At 37.4% G+C, this 17,271-nt stretch overlaps 1 long non-coding RNA gene across 1 annotated transcript in view; it reads left to right on the top strand.

Moving 5' to 3' along the window:
* The window catches only part of LOC146767540 (uncharacterized), a 59,806-nt gene that overhangs the window by 15,191 nt on the left and 27,344 nt on the right, over window positions 1–17,271 (top strand). Inside the window, exon 2 of the long non-coding RNA XR_014954725.1 lies at window positions 11,784–11,874. This is a non-coding gene — a long non-coding RNA (uncharacterized LOC146767540). The remainder of the gene's footprint in view (window positions 1–11,783; window positions 11,875–17,271) is intronic.

Genomic DNA, 17,271 nt, shown 5'->3' with positions numbered 1-17,271 from the left:
ATTTATAGTATGCTTATGAACAATATGTTCAGACTTGTAAAAATGTAAAACAGCCTCTGACCACTATTCCCTTCTTTTTTGCAGTGTCAAAAAATATCCCTTATCCCAAGAAGTGCTGGCTGAGGAGGCACACACCAGATGGGCACAAGAGCCCAAATAGTGCTGCTGGACATAGCAATTCCCTGTGATAAATATTGCCCTGTAATGCTTGCAAGCACTGAAAACTTATAAACAATAAATTTCAGCCTGCACAGGGAGCAAATTAAATCAATTGATTGAATAGATATAGATAAAAAATAAGAAATCATAGGCACACTCCATAAAATCACAAGTCCATAAACTCCACTACAGTGGAACTCCCATGTAATGAAAGGTAAAACTCTGCAGGACCTCTCATATGTTCCCTCTTTATTTAATACAGTGCTTGGGTTTTACACTGCTCCTGATAAACGAGAGCCATCATATTGTTGCCATGGACTACCTTTGCTCAGGACTTTCCAGAGGAATAACTTCATGGGTTACTGCATAAACATGGGTTTCCTGCACAGAGCCCTGACTGCAACACTCTTGTTGAAGATGGTTTTAGGATGTCCTACAAATATTTCTGAGGCAGATGCAGCAGTGTATTACACACTAACTCATTATGCTGTGTTTTGATTCAGTGACACTGGGAAATGTAGATACATCTATCCCATGATATATTCAAGGAGTGACTTCCAGTGAAAACAGACATTTAAGCGTCTTTGAGTGCTGATGTGTAGAGCATAAATGAAACTAATTGTAAAGCTAGCAGTCAGCAATATTAGTTTTTTATTAAATAAAGAAAAAATAACCAAAGTAAGTGGACAAAGACACAATATTTTGATTGAGTTCTATACAATTTAGGGTCTTCTTTTTGAAGTCATCTGGCTGACAGTATTATTAGTATAAGGCACTGTAAATAAACTCATTGTTGCATCATGAAATCAAAAGTATCCACCCAGAGAAAGCTTTACAGAAAATCACAGAATTTTTTGCCTTGAGGTTTTGCTCTGCTGTATGAACCCCTGAGATGTCATCTGAATGAATGTTTTGAGAATTGCCTATTTCTAAATTTGCCAATTATATTTGCAGGAGCTGAATGTTTTCTGACTTAAATTATATATTTTCTTTAGATAAAGAAAATGCTATGTCTCATAAATATTTCATTAGAAAAATAAAAACATGTGAGCTTGTTTTACAGATAAGGTGCCAAGGTTTTAGGAAAAACATTGCCAGGGAGAAGTTGAATTTCAGAAAGAAAACCAGCAAAGAAATGCAGAATAAAGTATCTTGCTTTAAGGTAAAAATGAAGTACATTATATCCACATTTATATACTTAGAGAATTTATGCAATTCCCATAATTATATATGGAAATAACCAGTTATTACAGAATGCTAATGCAAATGTGTGAGTAGTTGAAAACACACATACATATTTAACACAACAGTATGTTTGGAATTCATATGCAGATTGATATTTATATTTCTATTTGCTAATTTACAAACAATATTTTGTCACTTCTATATAAATATATGTGTGTGCATGTAATACCAACATCCAATGCTATATTTCCAAAGTGTATTTTTTTCATATGCAGCAAAAAAATAATCTGAACTATTTAAATATAAATTCAAATCTACAGATAAAAATGCATTATACAGCAACGGTTTGGAATTGTTGATCTGTCTCAACATATTACCATTGCTGGTAATGGGATGTACTTTGTGAAATTTCAACTTTCTGAGTCAAGGGGTTAACATTTAATCAATAGTTCTCACTGTTATGGGCTCTTCTGGGAAATACTAGGTTGTGATGTATGCTATGCATCATGAAGCAGGAGTTAGAGCCTGGTAGAAAAATAATCTGATTGTAGAGTTTCATTGACAGTGCTACTCATACATTTTCTGTATGTCATTATTTTCCATAAAGTCCACATAAAATTGCCATGGTCTTTTCCATTATAGTGTCTAAAAGATGTTACATACCAGAGTGTTATTGTGCTCCTGTGAAAACCCATGCCAGGTTCCCATCAGGAGTTACTAGGAGCTGTTAATAAATTGGAATGTAATGAACTAGCTCTCATATTTTTCAGTTAAACCATAGATATGGGGGCTCCTTACTGGAACACAACCAGAAAAACTGTGTGCTCTCATCTGATTAAAATACAAAGACTGATCAGAAGAAAAATCCCTCATCTAAATATTCTGACGTATTGACAAATTACAATTCCAGGGTCACAAATTAATAGATTTTAGAACCAAAAAGGAAAGCTATGGTTACTTAATGTGGGATAAGTGAGAGGTGACAATGGTAAAATAATCCTTATTCATAAAACTACCTAGTCTGTTCTCTGAGTTGGATGCCAGGGGACTATTCCTGAGTCATGCCATGCAGTCCTTGCTCTGCCGAAGACAATGGAGGCTCACGAGCCTGTGCACATAACCAGACTGAAGGCTGGACAATATCTGGACCAAAGCCCAATCTCATGGCTCAGTGTGGTGGGACAGACTTAACAGCCTCATCAAGCCATTCCTACTTCTGCATGGCTTGATGAGCAAGGCATGGCTATGACAGGGAGTTTTGCTGAAAAATACTCAACAAGTCCCAACAGGTTATGTGAAAGAGCAGATCTTTCCTAAAAACATTTTTGCCAGTTAAAATTTTCATGATAACATGTATCTCTTTTTCATTCTCCCTGAAAGATATTAACACCTCCCTGCTTCTTCCAAGACAAATTTTCAGGTCTTGTGTGCAAGTCTGATGTTTTACAAAAAGAACCCATCTTCCTATTGGGTCCTTCTCACCCACTTGCTCACAGGAGTCAGATGGAGACCTTATCACTCCCTTGGTCTGGCCTTTTTGAAATGGGAATACCTGAAAGTTTCCATGCTCTCGGAGGGTTTGAAGACCACTGTGGACAGTGAGTGGATACAGGCAGCCCCATTGTCCTAGAAAATAATTGTAGGTAATGGTTGTCCAGGAGAAGTTTATTTCTGCACTTTTTTCTTACACCTATTAGAGAAGAGTTCTGAGCAGACAGCAGCAGTAAATGGAATCTCATTTCTTTTTTGTTAGGATCCATGCTCAAAATTTTTGTTTTCTCTAAGATGTAATTCAGGCAGAGAAAATCCCATCGACAGCACTATATGTGTTTCTTTTGCTGTTTTACTCTGGGGTTTTGTAGGTGAAATGATAACACAGAAGAATGGCATGTTACTTGTGTGTTATCTTTAATTGCAAACATGCTTGGTATTCCCCTCACAACTTTGCAAGAACAGCTAGCTAAAAGAGAAAACAGATCCCTCTTTCAGTATGTTTGTGGCAGTTTTTATGCTGCAAAGAGCAATGGCAACCAGCAACATATCTTTTTCTAGGAGGTATTCCTGTTTAGTACCCATGTCACTAAACCCAGCCATCTAACTTGAAGGAATCATTATTTTGCTACATAACTTAAAGGAGACCAGTCCCTGTAAATCAGCTATGCACTATGCATGTATATGCTTTTTTTTTACAGCCTGTTTGGGGGGAATTTATAGAGTAGTTCTCCAATAAATAACTTAATTACTGAAACGTAAAGGCTGCCAATGTGTTGCAGTGTAGCAGTGTTGTTGCAAAATGAGACTACATCTTCCTTACAAGAAAAATATATGCTTGAACAAGTACTGCATTTTTAAGTTGCATGCAAATGAGCTGCTAAGAAATACAGAAAATTCCTTGTTTTCATAGAGTCTTTTAGTTTTCACTATACCCTTACCTTACCCTATTCAATTTTCCCCTATTGATGTACAGGTTACAGGTAGCAGAAATGGTACGCAAATGTAGGAGAGACTCTGTCCTGTGATTTTGAAGTATGTCCTTCAAGTATGTTCTAACTCCTGAGCATGGAGAGACTTTTAAAAAATCAAAATAAACCAGACTGCATGTGGGATGATTTGATATAACAATGTATGGTACACAAAACAGCTTGGAAATAGGGAAAAACAGTGCCACTTTTGGCACAGCTCTGTCATTCTTACCTCTATATAGCTCTTCTTCAATTGAGAGCTTATACACAAGCTCATCTTTCTCTCTCCATGTTACTGTCAATGTCAGTAAGTATGAATTAAATTTTATTTTCGTTAGTGAGATGTGTCTGGCTTGCTCTAGACTCAGGTCACACTGATGGGCTGTGGATGCAAGTGATTTGTGTCTCTGAAGTACTTAAGTAGTGAATGCTCAAGTGCATAGAATAAAATTCATGGAGTAAAAAGTAACCATATTTACTTTCCTGAGTTCATGCTGAACCATTTCCTAATCTGTTAATGCTTCATATTGCTTGTCGTGGGGCAAACATATTTGACAGTCTAAGCAATAAATCCAGCAAATATAGCTTAATGGTCTGTCAGAACTGGGAGCAAAGGCTCAGGCCTGGTGCAGCTACCTCAGCATCTCCTCCTGCCAAGGCAAAACTGTGGTATGTTAAGTTTTAATGAATCAGGCAAAGCCCAGTGACAAAGCTCCCTTTGACACTGATGATGTGGAATTGGAATATTAAAAACCAATGCCCTGATTGCCTCTCCATGGGCATTAAAAATCTCACTGAATTTTCCCTGATGTTTCTCTCTGGCCTTGAGGTCATCCTTTTCCTTGGTGTTACTCTTTGTACAGAGTGTTGCTTCTGTTTTTTCCCCTGACCTCAGACAGGCTTTTACTCCATGGTTTTGCTCAGTAACTTATTCCAGGTACAGAGCACAGAATACAATCTCACCTAAGAATATGATCCTCACATTCTTCACCTTATGCCATGTCCAGCAAGACACAAATCAGGGAAGCATTTTTCAAATGTGATGAAAAAGAGGCTGCCATCTGAACATCTTATCTACTACTAATCACAGTTCATTGACATTTCTTTCTCAATAGAGTAAGACAAAACATAACAAAATAAGTAGATTCATGTGATAAAGGTTCAGTACAAGGTAGTAATTTACTTCAGCTACTGACTATATTCAACTTGATTTAAATATCTTAATATTTAATTATCTACATTCATCTTACTGAAATGTACATAAAGGAACATCTTCAAAGAAATTAGCTTTGAACATTATTTACAGACAAGGTGACAGCTGTCTAATTCATTCTCTTGTGCCAAGGGAGAACAGCAAAGTGATGTGAAAAGGTTTTGAACTGTATTATTTAATTCACATAATAAATTTCAAGCAGAGTCCTGTGGTTGGGTTCTATGAGGTTCACTGCCTTTCTACTGATTGCCTTATTAGATGTTTGCACATCTATGTCTGGCCCACATAAATGATGTCTCTAGCTGTCTTGAGTAAACTTTCAACATCAAAATAGTGCGTTTTTACAAAAGTGTGTATTCGTCTGGTGTGTGTGTGCATATTCAGCATGAACCATTCTCAAAAGCACAATACTGTTTCAAAGGCCTTAAGGCAGAGGAATGTTAATGTGATTGCTTTCAGTGCTGATTATGTACTCTGCACTGAGCAAGTTCTGTTCTGCCCTAAGTTGCTTATTGACTACAGTCTGATGGCAAATGGCAGGAAAACAATACTGCAGGTGGGTAGATAGATAGACCTCTTGGGCTTCTGTCCAGTAATGATGGGATGCAACTGTTATTTGTAATGAAAAAAAAATGAAAACATACCACTTTTGGCTTTGATTCTCTGCATAAAACAGGGTTGGGAGTGCTGTGGTCTGCAATTTCTATAATCCTTTTAGCACTGAGCTGTGTAATGCTGGTCTTTCATTAAAATACTCTTGAGGATAAGGAAGAGCAGTTATACTCCTGACCTTACCAAATTTAGCATTTTGGAGAGAAGATTCAAACTTTAATGTCAAATAGCTGTTGTGTCAGTCCAGAGAGCAGTAAGTGAAAAGAAGACTGAAAAGCTGAGATGTAAAAAGGTTAAAAACTATGTTTCAGCAATAAGCTCTGCAGAAACTGATTGCTCTGATGTAGATTAAGCTGTACACTGACCTTTCAAAGAATAAGCATTTTTCTCAACTGTCACTGTATGAATGCATGAAACAAGGAGTATCATTAGGAAAGACACCCAGGCTGGTAGACTTTGGAGAGATTATGTCAATGAGTCATGACCCACCCATTCAGCAAATGAAATGAAGGTTAGAGCTTGTAAATATAAAATAAATTTGACTGAAAGACTGCAATTATGTTTCTCTCTTAAAACTTATTGATCATAAAATCTTGGATTATTTAAAGCTTGTGTACTCAAATATTTATAAATATTTATAAATATATATATATATATATATATATAGGGTTAAAATCAGCTGTTGTGAGCTTCCCAACCTTTTGCACCTACATGTATTTCCTACTCAGTGGGAGACAACATTCTTAGCCTATGAAAATTATGATTATTTCAGACATTTTGCATTTTGCATCTGGCAAACAGTATTTAAGAAATAGTCTCTGCATGGTGCTAACAACATCAAATCACTCTTAGCACTTGTTAAATTTAACCATTCTGGGATATTTTCACCATTATTTGCAGAAAAATATGACTGTTCTTTTGAGTCCTTAATAGAAAATGTGACACTAGGAAAGCATGAATGCATAAAGGTTTGGGCTGTGCCAAATTAGAAATTGCATTGGGAAGAGTGTGGCCAGCAGGTAAAGGGAGGTTATCTTTCCCCTCCTTTGCCCTGGAGAGACAACAGCTGGAGTGTGCTGCATCCAGTTCTGGGGTTCCCAGCTCAAGAGAGATGAGGACCCTCTGGAATGGTCCAGCAGAGGGCTAAAACGATGATTATGGGACCAGAGCACATCACTTAGGAGAAAAGGATGAGGAGACTGGGCATGTTTAACCTGGAGAAGGGAAAACTGAGAGGGGACCTCATAAAAGTCTCTGAGACTCTGATAGGAGGGTGGCAGGAGGATGGAGCCAGGCTCTGCTCTGTGGTATCAAGTAATAAGACAAGAGGCAAAGGGAGAAACTGCTGCACAGAAGGTTCCAACAGAATATGAGGAAAAACTTCTTTACCATGAGGAGGACCAAACACTGGAACAGGTTGCACAAAGAGATTGTGGACAACTGCTTGAATATCTCCCTCTCTGGGAATATTCAACCCCCACCTGGATTTAATCCTGTTCAACCTTCTTTAGCAGGGTGGTTGAACAAGATGATCTCCAGAAGTCCCTTTCTAACTCAATTATTATATGATTCTGGGAATCTGGGAGATTATTTTTCTTTGTGAGCTGCAGTCATTTATAAGACTCCCGCCTGGAGCACTGTGTACAGTTCTGGTGCTGCCAGCATAAAAAAGGATTGTTGGAGAAATCCAGAGGAGCACCATGAATTTGATAAGACAACGGGAACATGTCCCCTACAAAAGTCAAGCTGAGAAAGTTTGGGCTGTTCAGCCTGGAGAAGAGAAGTTTGTGTGGAAACCTCATAACAACTTTACAGTATCTGAAGGGGGCCTGCAAGGAAGCTGGAAAGGGACTCTGCATCAGGAACTGTGGTGACAGGACAAGGAGTGACAGGCACAAGGAAAAAGAGGGGAAGTTCAAGTTGAATATCATGAAGAAATGCTTTACTCTGAGGATAAGGACATACTGAAACAGGTTGCCCAGGTAGGTTGTGGATGCCCAACCTTGACAGTGTTAAGGGCTGGGATGGATGGGGCTTTGAACAACCTGGCCTAGTGGGAAGTGTCCCCACACTTGGCAGGAGACTGGGACTAGATGATCTTTAAGGTGTTTTTTAAGCATTTACAGTCTATGATTCTATGATATAAACATCAGATGAGCTGGTAGCTCAGGTGTAGCACATGCGCTTTCTGGCACAACACCAAGCAGGAATTAATCTGACTATGCAGACCAATAAATGAGGGGATGGTGGGGTGAATTTCAACACTGAAACACTGAACAAGCCCTCCAGAAAGCTTCAGCTCTTGGGGAAATGAATGCATCTTTTTGTAAACACATTTTTGCTGCACCAGAACACAAACTACCAAGATTAAAATTATATTTTCTGTATTTATTCAAGTTGCAGTTGGAGCAGACATTGCTTGACACACATGGGTTTGGTGTGTGAGCTGTTGCTGAGTGGAGTAATCTCATTTGTTGAATGTCTGGGTTAATACAAGTCAAGCAAAGCCCCAGACAAAAAAAGTGGCAAAACATAGGCAATCTAAGCCTTTTCTTCCATGCCTCTTATGCAACAGGGAAGAAATAGTAAATATTCAGCTTTCTACAAACAGCCTTTCCGAACAAGATAGGTATTTCCACTCACAAAAAGCACAAATAAGCAGAAAAAAAATTACTTTTCTTACCCAACCCCTTAATCTGTGCTTGAAACTCAAAATCAGACTAATCTCTAGTTGATCACAGCCCACCAAACTATTTCACATATGTCAGTCAAGGTTATGTAAGCTATAAAGTGCAGGCTGACTGCAGGAATTTTACATGCTTGACTCAAGCTCTTTGAAAAGTGTCATTGATCTGGGTGACTCTAGCACCAGCTTTGTTATATCAAGTTTGGAAAGAGAGGTAAGAAGAGGAGAGGAGGAAAAAGAGACTGTGGCTGTACAGGCTCCAGCCTCAGTCACTTCCATGAAGGCAAAGAGGCAAAGGAATGATAGGGAAAGACACTGTGTGCTTCCTGCTGGTCACTCTTCCATCATTCCTGTGGCTGGGAGACAGTGTGCTCTTCCCTGACTGGCTTTATCAAGTCATGGACATTGTAGCAAGTTGGGTAGAAATGTTTCCCTATCCTAAGTCGCTCTCCCCTTAGGTCACACTGTTCTGTAGACCAGGGCTTTTTTTTGACTCTGCCAAAGGAAAAATTATTTTTCAAGTTTCATTGCATGGATAGCTATTGATGATATAGGCCTAGCATGAGAAAAATTTTGTTACATAGGGTGAATATTAAGAGCTGTCTGTACCCTTAATAGGCATAAATTTTTTCAAAGGAGAAAAATGTATCTAAATATATATGTGTAAATCCTTCCTAGTCATGCATTTGACTTTTGAAACTCTGCAAAGTTGCATAATGAATCTGGAGATCACTGATCACAGAGCAGAAGTTAATAACCTTAAGGATTGTATTTCTCTTCAGTAAGAAAGGGGTTATAGCACTACTGCCACATTCTCAGGAGTTCTGGTCAGGGGGGAACTCTTCTCATTCACATAGATTAGTGATATTCATGATGATATCTCATTTTCTGCCTGCTCACTGGTTTTGTAGCAAATGTGTCATCAAACAGTATGCATAATTATGCTTTTATGTATTTTATATATATATATATCTACATACATATCATTTTATCCATTCTGCATAATATTTGCCACATGACATTTTAATGTGGACCATCATAAGCCACCTTCATTTCCATAAGTGGCTCCTGTTAAGAAACTCTAATCTTGTGATAAGTTCATGATCTCTGTCTTCACTAAGTCCATTATTCATACTCCTACGCACAATGTTGTCTTTCCTCTTTTTCTTGTTTTTGACTTCTACGAGAGACACAAATGAAAGGAGCTTGTGCTATTAAATTCTGACATTTAGCATTCCTAATAGTCCATCTTGTATCTAGACAGTAACAGCATTTGCTTTCTCTTGGATCACCTCTTTTACATCCCCTATTTGTTTAATTGTCATTGCCTTACACAAAAATGCAAGGTGAGAGGCTTTCCTTGACATTTCTTTTGGAATAATGATAGTCTCATTTTTTAGACTTTTGCTACATTTTACACCCCTGTGACTAATTCTGAAATTAAAGTTGAGCTTCATGTGCACAGTCCTACTTGGCTGCAGAAATCTGGACATTGGAATCTACAACCTGAGTTTAAAAGAACTTTTGCCCGAACATGACTCCCCTCTTACCAGTTCACATAGCCCAGAGGACCAGAAAAGATCTTTCACAGATCTGATTGTGATTGAATTAAGACTCATTTCAGTTTTCTAACAGTTTCATCCATGTAGAGGTTCACTGCTCACTCCTATCCTTGTAGCCCATCTGTCTGAAACTTTGTCCTTCTAACTTATGTGGTCCAATATACTGAGACTTGCTCATCACATTACACACACGAGTTATTGGAGGGGTTTCAGAACTATGACATTAAGAAAAAGACTGGTTTGTATTCAGCTGAGGTTAATAGCTTTGCAGAACTCATAAAAGCATTCACAATTGTTTTTGACTGCATCACCATAACAGCAAGCAGGTGCTTATATATAATCATACGTTTTGGGAACTGTCTCAGATCATTTGTCTGGCTCAAAGGATGTACCTCACAGCTATTCATCTGAAAGACATAAATGACTCAAATTGGCCACTTGGCTTTCATTTCTACCAGAAACAGTGTGAAATTCAAGATCACTTTGTTGTTTACACATCTTAAGCAAGTGACACAGAAATGGCACTTTTATATGTCAGAAGTGGTTTCTTTTCTGTTAATGAGTAAAAAGTCCCATTACTTTTTCATCCTATTTTGCAAAGTCTATTATGTAAGTTTGATTTGTTTCATGGGTATAAATGTTCGTTCTGGCCTCTAATAGTTTTCACTTGACTTCAGGCAGCTTAACATAAAGATTACTGGTAAACAAGCTCATTGACAGAAAAGCCAATGACCCTTTAACATATTCAGTGATATTTTTTTAAAATAGAAAATCTTAACTTTGTTGAATGATTTTAACATAAAAAGCTCATTCTTTTATTTAAATGAAAAGTTAAGAATAGTTAACTGTTTCTCTTTCAACTGTCCATATCCTCACTGAAGAAATCTCACTTTCTTATAGTGCTGCTTCTGGATTTATATCTATGTGCTTTAGATTCTTCAAATAACTGTTTCAATTATTTTTAGTTCTTTTAGGTGATACCAGTAAGATACTACTTTTGAATAGAGTAGTTCATGAAAAACAACCCCCACAATTCCACACCTGCTTCTTTTTTTCTCAACACAGTTTGTCTAGTTTCTCCTACTACAGTAAAGATGTGCAAAGTGGTGAAAGAAAGACTAGGTCTTGATTGATGATGTTTCATACTCTTTACATCATCAAACTGTAAAGGCAACACAAGATGAGGGGACAAATCACCAGCAGGAGTGCAACAGGTTTAAAACTGCTTTGCAATTTGTTTTGCAGAAACCAATGGTCACAGAACACCTGGTAGATAAGGCCCCCTTAGTCCTTGGAGCAGCCTAAGTTACTGCATCTCCTCCTTCAGATGCTGAAACAGTAAAACAGTTTTCTACTGTAAAAAAAAACAAAAAAAAAACCCCAACAAAATAGAAAGAACGTATGGTGCCATCCTGAAAATGGATAGTTTTCCTTGGGTTTTTTTATTCCCATTTGTTACTTTGCCCTTAATACCTTAATACCATTTCCTTGCAGTAGAGAATCAAACTGCTGAAAGAAAAGCTTCCAGGACTTGTTTCCAAGTCTCCGGGAAAGGCTCATGACAATCAAGAAAATGTCTTGTTTTCTTTATGACTTCTCTTTTTGCTTTGGGATCAAAACTTGATTTCAAGTGCACCTATGAAGTTATATCTGACATCTCAGTGAAATACCTGGGAGGGCCCTTCAATGTCAATGAACTGCATGTGAGACCTAACAAGTGTTTTGTGTCTTGTTTTTATCCAGCTGTGCAATGAATTGTACATTGATTTAGCAACTGAAGTAGGACTTGTATGACTAATTACAGAAATTTTTCTGAAGTGCCAAAGTGTCCAAAGTCAAATGTTGCTATACTAAATCAGTAATACCTTTCTGGTAATTCTGTACTTTTATTTTTTTCTTTTCAGATGTGTGGAGATGAAGGCAGATTTCACACTTTGAAAGTAGAAAACTTTTGTTATAACAACTTTTCTCAGTGAAAGTGACTGCCTTTGGAAGGTGCGATATTCATGTGTCTCTCCACAGATTAATTCTCTTGGATCTTATCAGCAGTGGCAAAAGAAAATGGAATATCTTTCCCCTTTACTGTAATGTAGGCATGCCTAAACATTGCAAACACTACTTTTTCTAGCCCTTTAAGGATAAATTATCAAGTGGTAAGGAAATACTGACCTCTTTTGCATTAAGTTTAGTTCAGTACTGGTATTTCTACTAGGTGAAAAATAGTCTCTTGTACTGAGCTTTTTTGGGGAGTGAAAATCTTCCAATATACAAATTTGCAACCCAGAGAAAGGTAAATGCAATTTTCATTTCTTCTTTTTCTACTGCGATAACTAAGGCACCAAAAAAATTTCATCCTTGCGTGTGGTTTTTTTTCCATATGCTGCTGTGCTCGTGCTCATTGTCCAGCTAGGGGAAGAAAATCTAGCCTGTTTTTAACTATTCATGGAATTCACAGTGAAATCTAATGTAATTGTGGTGTTGCTGGGCTGCTTACTCTCAGGGAGTGGCTTTCTGCTGCCCTTCCAGACCCAGACCTCCAGCTGAAACTGGAGTCAGGCAGCAATTGGCCATAAGCAGGTGTTCTGAGAAACCCAGAACAAGTCAATAAACAACTGGAATTGAACCTCGACTCTGAAGAAACAGATAGCTCGGGGTAGTGCTGCAGCAGTGGTGTCTGAGCACAGCAACCTAATTCCTCTTTGTAATGGATGACCAGAGGGGAAATAAAATGGATGCTGAGCAAAGTAGCAAAAGAACAAAAAGTTCTCCAGAGACTTGGATGTCAAATGAATATATAAGGGAACACTCACAATATATCTTGTTTAACTGGAATTAAACTTATCTTTAAGGACAGTCCCTTCCTTGCACTCTCCTAAGAATGACTGATTACCTTTATTTAGTATAATATTATAAGATATCTACTTAAACCATCTATTAATTAATTGCAGAAGTATACTGTAAGTAGCTTTTAATGAATGGTATTTATATAGATAAATATTTGTATATTCAATATATCGACTGAAAGTTTAAGGAGGATAAAGGCTCATGTCAATATCTGCAAGACCAGTCAATGTTTCTTTAATAATAATTTTGGAGGTATTCGTACCACTTGTTTTTAAAAAGTGAGGTGTCCTGTTCCAGTGATGGGTCTAGTCACATTGGCTTACTGTATGATTATCTCTGTAAGTATTTTAAGAGTTAGGTTTGCCTGAACTGAGTTTTCTTTGTAGTTTTCCTCTAGAGATTAAAATGCCCTGCATAGTAATAATCAATATATGACATCTTTCATGAGAGCGGGGCTTGATAGAATGTTTATTAGAAATTAGGGACTGGAGTAGTAGAAATTTGTTCTTCACAGCTAAAGTTGAGCAAGTGACTGTGTGAATGGACTGCAACTGCCTTAGGAATTATGCAACAAAACAGTTCCCCATGACCCACAGCCTAAAGCCATGACAAAGGCCAAGTGCTTTGAATATGTGAAAGAGGACAGGTATTTGGAGGTGGAAAATGGTTTTGCCACTTCAGCCTGTACCAATAGTGGAAAAAAAAAGGCTTCTGAATCTGGTTTTGGACCTCATAATTTTAAAAAGGACTGAAGAAATTCTATGAATCTCACCTGTGGTCCATAAGTTCTCTAACAATGGAAAACACAGAAATTTAAATCTCATTAATTTGTCCAGAAGAAACCAATATAAACTTTTATTTGATGGCATGCATGCCTTTCTGAAGAGAAAATAGTCTCTGCTAGTGAGAATAATAACGTGCCAGAAAAAGGCACTGCAAGAACTAGCACCTAGAAGTTAAATCTACAGATTCAACCAGAAGGAAGGCACACAGGTGCTCAGCATGCACTGGAAGAGACTTCTGAAAGGAGTGCTGAATTTTTCATTTCTTGGAGCTTTCATATCAAAACTGACTGCCTGTCTCAAATTGCCTGAGTTGAAATCACATCCTTGTGTTCAATAAAGGCATGCCTGGATGTAAGGTTTGATCAAGGATCTCCTACTAAATAACCTAGTGGTCCTTGTTGACTTTAAAATCAGGCAATCTATTTCTTCTACAGGCTGAGGGGAGAAGAAAGAGATAAAGATTATTTCCATATTTTCATTTTGGGAAGGTGCTCAGAGAAGTGTGATGCTGTGGTATATATATAGATAGACAGACAGATGAGAATTGATGAATTCTTACGTTGATAAGAAAATCCTCATACTTGCAATATGATTAAAGAAACATCAAAATAAAACAGATTAATTTTTCTTTTAATTATTACAGTTTCTACAGCTGTTTAGAAAATTATATCTTCTTTAATGTGCTAAATTTCATATTATAACCAACAGATAACAAGGGAATAAGGGTAATTGGAATTAAATTTATACAGTGGAGAATTCTCCAGTTTAATGTTGTCTAAATTGTTTTTAACATATTGAAACTGCCAGAAACTCATATGTGAATAAAAATTATTAAAGAAAAAGAAGAAGAAAGAAAAGTAGAATATCAAGTAAATACAGTTCCAGAAAACTTTTGATGTAAAATAGTGCAATGCAACTGGCAGCTCCATGAAGTTCCGCTACCATTGATCAGTGCTCAGTTAACATAAGTTAAGTGCCAACACTGATAAGGAATAGATAAGTCTCACAAAACATGATTCTCCTGGGTGACAGGTTATTTTCCTCCATGACACTAATCCTTTATTTCTTGCAAGATGAGAAACTTCAGAGGAAGCTCAGAGGTACAGCTGGAACAGCAATTCTCTCAGAGAACAACCTATTTTGATGCTGGTATTTGTTTCAGGTCAGCACCAGTCATATTCAGAGCTCCCTGCTGTGCAAAACTCTCCCACAGAAGCATGGAAAGTGACCTTACACAGTTGGTCTTACACTGAAATCACCAAGAGAGGAGGTGGACAGTGAGGGGACCAGAAGCTGAGGTGATTTGCTTGAATAGCCAGGTAGAATTGAATTCAATCCTGGGACTCTGCGATTCTGAGCACAGTGTTGTTTGCTGTCCCTGACTGTGAGAATTGGGATAAGAATTACCATTAAGTCTAAGGCAAAACCCAAGAGCACAGCCTCTGCTTGTCTGCAGCATCTTCCTGCTGAGGCACCCGGGGTGGCCTCAGCCAGCCAGCCAGCTACCTACCACATGGGAAAAAAAAGGTCATGATCTAGTCTTTTCCAGTTTTTGTTGCTGAAGAAAATGTTATCTTGGGTTCACACAAATCTTGGGCAAGATCCTCGCTGCAGGAGTATCAATGGGAAATTGAAATTTTCTGTTGACTTTGGTAGGAGCAGGGTTTTGCTTCTCAGGCTCATGAATCAGAAACAATGCAAAGATAGCTTTGAAAGTGTGGCTTTTTAATGGCATCAGTAGTAAAGGAACCTTTTCCTGGGCCATCCAAGATATTAACTTTTAAGGTTTGGCCAAAATACGTGCACAAATGTAGTCTTCATCTGTATAGACATCAATGGTGGTCACATCTGCATTATCACCAATTTATTTTCTTTCTCAGGTGTAAGAAACAAATTTCTAAGCAAATCTTTTGATTGCTTCTCCTTTCCTGCATTTGTCATCAATAGTAGAGTGATTTTGAGCACATGAACTAAATTCCTTATGTCCTTATGGGTGAAATGAAACTAAAAGATGGGCATGGGGAGAGCCCTGAATGTGCTCTAAGTACTAATAGATGCTCAGTCCATGGGGCTAGAAGAGAATTACTCCAAAATACAACATGGTCAGAGTGTTTGTGGGTGCTGCTCTTCATCATCAAAAGTTTTGCTCTGCAGATTTGGTTCTGTTGTAGCACAAATATATTTTCATCAGTTATATGTCCAGGTTAGCACTATATTGAAACTGGCCTTTATACACCTTCTGTCTGTGCAAGACCTAAAAGATTTTAGTGCCCACCATACAAGTCTTGTACCTGAGGCAGTGTTTGAGCTATATCTGTATGAATGAATGAGAATTACTTTAATTCATGTTGCAGCCCACATTGATTCCATAGATCTGGATATTCAAAAAGTCAGATGCTCTCTAAATTAGGGCTCCCATAGTTCTTTAAATCATGTGATCCCAAAATCACTGGAATTATTTATATAGTCAGAGCAGAAGATTACAAGTTCTTGCTTTTTTCTCTCCAGGCCAAGACAAACAAATGAGAGCAGTGCCTTAATCCAGGGTGGGTGTTAGGTACATAGGGAACTGCTAGTGCCTGGTTATGCCCACACTGTGCAGAACACAAGAGGTTCATCATCTCTGTAGGCTGGCCCAAGGCAAAACTGTCATGGATTATCAGAAGAAAAATTCAGCTGATATTATATCATGGCATAACCTGAGGCAGTAATGAAAGGAACTTCTTTTTTATACGCTTTCATTTGAATCTTGGCTTTTGTAAGAATGCACTGAAAATAGATGTTAGCCTGTCGTCAGATCACAACTGAGATTTTCCCAACCCAACACCTTGCTCTGTACATTGTAGGAAAATAGAGTTTTTGTGCTATTAGCTTCAGTATTTATAATCCTATTACAAACACAGAAACCTAAGAAGGAAATAAGTTCACTGTATAGATAGCAATCCATATGTGGGAATAATATAGATGTTTAATACTTAGCTGAAGTATATAGTGATGGCTGTATCAATCTGGACTGCTAGTTCCTATGTCCATTTCATCTCTAGTTTACAGTCAATAAGATTTCTGAATGGCACAAAAGTGTTCCATGTAAGTGACATGATTTCTAGGAAGCTGTTGGATATCAAGGAAAAGAGACAACACTGCCTGGAAGGACCAGAGCTCATTCTCAAGAGAGTAGGTGAAAAGATGATTTTATGACATTATATTCTGACACTGTGTGAATCAGTTTTAATGAAGGATATACTTGCTTTATTTTGCAATGATAAATCGGAAAATATTTAATGCCCTATGTCTGAAGGAAAAAAGGTGTTTTCTTTAATGGAGTAAAAAGGTGCTATATCTTTTTATTTAACATGAATTTGAGAACTAAAACTAGATAAAAATACTTCTGTCCCCATACTTTTCCCACAGAAACTGAATAAAAGCAAGACTGTATACTTCATCCTTCTATGACTATCTGAGATCTGCCTATAAATTCCTATTGCACATGGTATTTCACTCAGATTTTTCAAGTAGGAAAAGATTCCATTTCCTAAATCATCCCAGCTTCCAAAGAACCAGATAATTATTTTTTTTCAGAATTATGAGCTAATTAAAATTATCTAACAGCAATATAATTTAAAGGTCACTTATATATATATATATATATATATATATATATATATATATATATGTACAAAAAATGTCCAAGAGTCTTTTTAATCCATTTGTGAAGTGCAACTGTTTCTGCAGTGAGATATAACAAGCATCTAAAGGTAAAAAT

This window comes from Lonchura striata, chromosome 4 (genome assembly GCF_050655825.1).
Source record: "Lonchura striata isolate lonStrDom1 chromosome 4, ASM5065582v1, whole genome shotgun sequence".
Lineage (NCBI taxonomy): Eukaryota > Metazoa > Chordata > Aves > Passeriformes > Estrildidae > Lonchura > Lonchura striata.
Note: the sequence above shows the minus strand (reverse complement) of the source record. Positions and strands in the feature narration are given on the sequence as shown.